The sequence below is a fragment of the Macaca nemestrina genome, chromosome 12, assembly GCF_043159975.1.
Source record: "Macaca nemestrina isolate mMacNem1 chromosome 12, mMacNem.hap1, whole genome shotgun sequence".
In the NCBI taxonomy this organism is placed as follows: domain Eukaryota; kingdom Metazoa; phylum Chordata; class Mammalia; order Primates; family Cercopithecidae; genus Macaca; species Macaca nemestrina.
Genome location: NC_092136.1, coordinates 92,897,151 through 92,903,040, shown reverse-complemented (window position 1 = coordinate 92,903,040; position 5,890 = coordinate 92,897,151).

The following is a 5,890-nucleotide window of genomic DNA, read 5'->3' as shown; positions in this document are numbered from 1 at the left end:
GATCACAAGGTCAGGAGATGGAGACCATCCTGGCTAACACGGTGAAACCCCGTCTCTACTAAAAAATACAAAAAACTAGCCGGGCGAGGTGGCGGGCGCCTGTAGTCCCAGCCACTCGGGAGGCTGAGGCAGGAGAATGGCGTGAACCCGGGAGGCGGAGCTTGCAGTGAGCCGAGATCCGGCCCCTGCACTTCCGCCTAGGTGACAGAGGGAGACTCCATCTCAAAAAAACAAAAAACACACACACACACAATTGGCTAACTGGATAATCAAATGTGATCTAACTCTTATGTCTTTGTCAGTGTTTTCATATAAATAATTTTAAGAATTAGGGAGAAGGGAATTCATTGTCATACCATCTGTCCAGACGTTTTGCTGTAGAAAATGTGGGAGTTAAAACTATATAGCTGCACATGTATCACAGAACATAAAGTAAAATAAAAAAGAAAAGAAAAGAAAATTGTCACTAGTCCAAAAAATAAAAATATAAACAAAACCCAAAAACAACTATATAACTTCTTTCCCAGTGAAACTGATGCTTCCTGGAGAAAGCATCAGTTCTGAGGCTAAGATGAAGGGGTAAAGTTAGGGTTGATGTAACCTCATTTCTTATTTATACCTGCCTCTCTCTATAGGCTACTTCACCTTTATTCTATACCACTGTTGGTGCCCTCCTGGCTTCTAATTAATGTATATTCTCTTCCTCAATTAGACCCAAACAGTTTGAGGATGGGCTGTACTTTCTTTTGACTTTTCTAACCTCATTAGCACCTGCCATAGTACCACACGTGCAGCAAGTGCTTAAAAATGCTTTTCGAATGAATGAAAATGTTTTCCCACTGAGTGAAGACTCTCTGAATCACCTTCCATCACTCTGTCCCTCTCACAGCTCTTTCTCCTTGCTTGCGTCCTCGGCACCGAGGGAGACTCTGAGTGGAGCGGGACTTTGGAAGGAAGAAGCTGGGGCCAAATCTGCCTCCAGGTTTCCCACTTCAAGTCCTGCCCGTTTAATCCTAAGTCTGGAAGACTCATAAGAGGACCTATTTTCCAGCTGGGAGCAGTGGCTCACGCTTGTAAATCCCAAGTCTTCGAAGGCCAAGGCAGAAATATCACTTGAAGCTAGGAGTTTGAGACCAGCCTGGACAACGTAGGGAGTTCCTGTCTCTACAAACAATTTTAAAAAGATTTATTTCCTCCAGTTGAACACTCATAAGGAGGATTTCTTCCCCCGCTGGCAGTATTTATGGTGTATTTTTCTTGGCGGGCAGAGCTCTCCCCTCTATGAAAAAATTGGGGCATGGATAGGCATCATTGCAGCATTATTGCCTGGCACATGCTACTGGTGTGGGCTCACAGAAAGGGCGGCCTGCTGCAGACCAGGCCCCTGAATGTACAGCATGCTGCTCACAGAGCAGGACCAACCTAGCTTTTGTGGTCAAATGGCCTCACACCACACCTCAAACCAGTCCAACAGCACCTCATTCTTATGCTATAAAAATGAATTTACCATCCCCATCCCCAGCCTACAGGTTCTCTTTCATTTCCTTCTAAATACTCCTATATTCATCCACTTCTTCCCATTTTGCTGCAACTCTCCTATAGGGTATAAGATGACAACTGCAGGAACCTCTGATTAGTCTCCTTCCTCCTGCCTTGCCTGCTTCCAACCTTTTTTTCATGCAGAAGACAGGGCTTTTTAAATTTTAATTAATTTATTTATTTTTGAGATGGAGTCTCACTCTGTTGCCCAAGCTGTAGAATAGTGGTACAATCTCTGCTCACTGCAACCTCCGCCTTCCAAGTTCAAGTGATTCTCCTGCCTCAGCCTCCTGAGTAACTGGGATTACAGGCACATACCACCATGCCAGGCTAATTTTTGTATTTTTAGTAGAGACAGGGTTTCACTATGCTGGCCAGGCTGGTCTCGAACTCCTGACCTCAGGTGATCTGCCCACCTCGGCCTCCCAAAGTGCTGGTATTACAGGTGTGAGCCAAAGCATCAGGCCAACAGGGATATTTTTTAAAAGGATAAGCCAGACAACTCCTTTGCTCAGACTCCTCCAGTGGTTTCCTTCACACTTGGAAGAAAAACTCCAGGCTCCTTCCCACGGCTGTATGATCTGCCCTTCACTCCTGCCAATGTTCCGTCCTCTCCCTTTATTCCAGCTCACCGGCCTCCCTGCAACAGGATCTGTGCTTGTTGCCTCTCCTCTCTGAAATGATCCAATTCCCTGCTCAGCCCTGACTGTCTCCTTCCTAAGAAACGAAGTTACAGCCAGAGGAATTATAATACCTCCACCACCCTAAGCACTGTCATGCCACCCTGCTTCGTTTTCCTCCTGGCAGTTAGTATTAGCTGCAATTATCTACTTCACCTATTTCTTTACTTGTTTTTTATTTGGTTCCCCCTTATAACAAGGTACAAACAGCACACAGATTTGCAGATACATCATTCTGAGTTGATCCTCTCCTTTGTTGAGAGGATTCCTATAAGCTGTAGTTGTATACATAAACTGTTTAAAGATTAATATCAGAAACCTCAGAGTAGTTAGGTTTGGTCAACAAAAAGAAGAAAGAATTATTATTGGCCAGGCATGGTGGCTCACACCTGTTATCTCAGCACTTTGGGAGGCTGAGGGGAGGATCACTTGAGGCCAGGAGTTCAAGACCAGCCTGGCCAACATAGCAAGACCCCACCTCTACAAGAAAACATTAAAAAAATAGCCAGGTGGTGGTGCTCACCTGTAGTTCTAGCTACTTGGGAGGCTGAGGCAGGAGGACCACTTGAACCCAGGAGTTCGATAATGCAGTGAGCTATGACTGAGCCACTATATTCCAGACTGGGTGACAGAGCAAGACCTGGTCTCTAACTGCCCCCCCGCCAAAACAAAAACAAAAACAAAAACAAAAACAAAAACAAACAGAAAGAGAGAGAGAGAAAAAAAGAAAAGTATTGTTAATTTTTCAGGTGTGACCAATGCTATAGTGGTTATGTATCGAAAAAGTCTTGATCTTTCAGAGATACATGCTAAGATATTTAATACTTACAGATAAAATGACATGATGTCTGAGATCTGCTTCAAAATAAATCAGGGCAGGACAATGGGCAATGAAAATGGGTAGGCATCTTGGTGAATTGGCTGTAAGTTAGTAATTACTAAAGGTGGGTGATACATGCATGGGCATTCATTGTACTAATCCTTCTACTTTTGCATGTGTCTGAAATTTTTCATAATAAAAAGTAAGAAAGAAAAATATCCTTACAACATTTCCAGATGGCTATCCTAGACATATCAAGGCTCTGACACACATTTTAGATCATGCAGACTCAACTCATCCTTGTATTGGGCTGTAAACATCTCATTTTAGCAGCGGGCAAAGATCCACAATGCCCCTCCAGAATGTAACCCCATGAGAACAGGGAACTTAACGTGTAGTGGTCATCGAGTGCCTGTTATTCCCAGTCCCCAAACCAGCTACTAGGAATAATCAGACACTCCATAAACATTATAAAATGGCTAAATTGCCCATTTTGGTTAATGACCTTGTTATCATCCCAGTCATTCGAACTACACCTTCAGAGCCACCACTGCTGCCCATTTCTCCACATCCTCTCTCACAATGGTCCCTCTAACCCTCCCCAATGTCAATGCCCTTTATCACCTCTCACCTCCACCGTTGCAACAACCCCTGCCTGCTCTCTCTGCTGCCAGCCTTCTCCGCCCAACAGCATACTTTAAATGCTACCAGAGATTTTCCAAAGCATGCTGAAACCTGCTTGAAAATTTTTACTGGTTCCTCAATCTGACCCCACGTGAGTAATAGGCATATTTTATAATTTCATAATGTCTTATAGATGGCAAAGCTGTCTCACATATGTCATTTGATTTAATCTCTATGGCCCTTTGAGGCAGAGGATTTTTTCCCCATTTTATGCCAAAGAAACTGAAACTCAAAAACTTCAAATTAAAAGGCTGGTAAGTGACAAAGCTTGGGCCAGAATTCAGTGCTCTCTTAAGATAAGAAGTTATACACAACACTTTCTTTATTCATTCATCTATTGATGGACATTTAGGTTGATTCCATATCTTGGTATTGTGAACAGTGCTGCAATCAACATAGGAGGGCAGATCTCTCTTCCATATACTGATTTCCTTTCTTTTGGATAGATACCCAGCAATCAAATTGCTGCATCATATGGTAGTTCTATTTGTAGTTTTTTTGAGGAACTTCCATACTGTTTTCCATAGTGGCTATCCTACTTCACATTCTCACCAACAGTATATAAAGCATTCTCCTTTCTCCATATCCATGTCAGCATTTGTTATTTTTTGTCTTTTTTTATAATAACCATTCTAACTGGGGTGAGATGATATCTCATTGTGGTTTTAATTTGCATTTCCCTGATGCTCAGCCATGCCGAACATCACTGATTAGTAATGTTGAGCATTCTGTCATATACTTCTTGGCCATTTCTAGGTCTTCTTTTGAGAAATGTCTATTCAAATCTTTCGCCCATTTTAAAATTGGGCTTGTTTCAGTGTTTGTTCATTTTGTTTTTGTTTTTGATATTTTGCTATTGAGGTGTTTGAGTTCCTTGTAAATTCTGGTTATTAATCCCTTGCCAGGTGAAGAGTTTGCAAATATTTTCTTCCATTCTGTAGGCTGTGTCTTCACTTTATTGTTTCCTTTGCTGTACATAAGATTTTCAGCTTGATACAATCCTCTTCAGTTATAAAAAAGAATGAAATCCTTTCATTTGCAGCAACATGGATGGGACTGGAGGACATCATGTTAAGTGAAGTAAGTAATTTAGGCACAGAAAGACAAATATTGCATTTTCTCACTCATATGTTGGAACTAAAAACGTGGACTCCTGGAGGTAGACAGTAGAATAGTGGTTACCAGAGGCTGGAAAGAAAGAAGGAAGAATGAAAAGAAACTGGTTAAGGGTTATAAAAATACAGTTAGTTAGAAGGAGTAAGTTCTAGCATTTGATAATGCAGTAAGGAAATGATAGTTAACAATAATTTATTGTATATTTCAAAATAACTAGAAGAGAATTATAATGTTCCCAACACAAAGAAAAGATAAATGTTTCAGGCATAGTGGCTGAGCCTGTAGTTCTTACTTTAGAGGCTGAGGCAGAAGGATCACTTGAAATTAGGAGTTTGAGGCTGTGATGCACCATGATCATGCCTGTGAACAGTCACTGCACTTCAGCCTGGGCAACATAGTGAGACCTTGTCTAAAAAATAAATAAATAAATAAGAAAGGACAAAAAAGGAAAAAGAAACAAAAGGAGAAGATAATTGTTTGAGGTGACGGATATCCCAATTACTCTGATTTAATCATTACACATTGTATATCAGTATTAAAATGTCATGTGTATTCCCAAAATATGTACAACTATTATATATCAATTAAAAATACAGTTTTAAGAATAAGGAGTTAATGAAAGGGAATGGGACTTGCTTGGAGGTGGGTGGGGTGGGAGCAAACAGAGTGAATTAGATTATTCGCATTTTTTCTGGATTCTTCTGTATTATTTAAACACTACTATGAGGTAGAGAATTTCACTTGAGAATTCACTTGACTCCCAGGAGGGCTGCTTCTTTCAACCAAGCTGCCAGGGTAGGAGGTAAAGCGTACTTCCCTGCGGGTGGTCTGGCAGGGCCAGGAGACTGGGAAGGAGAGCTTTTAGCAGTGACTGCATGTGCACTGCTCAGCCAGGAGCCACTTCTGGAGGCCTGTAAGAAAGCTTGCTGCGTTCATTCCCTCAGGGCTCTTTCTATCTGTAGTAAAGACTAATGGGTCACAAACCGGAGGCCTGTGCGCCAGGTGCTGCTGGCACCTGTGATCTTTTGATCCATATAGCATGAAACAAAGT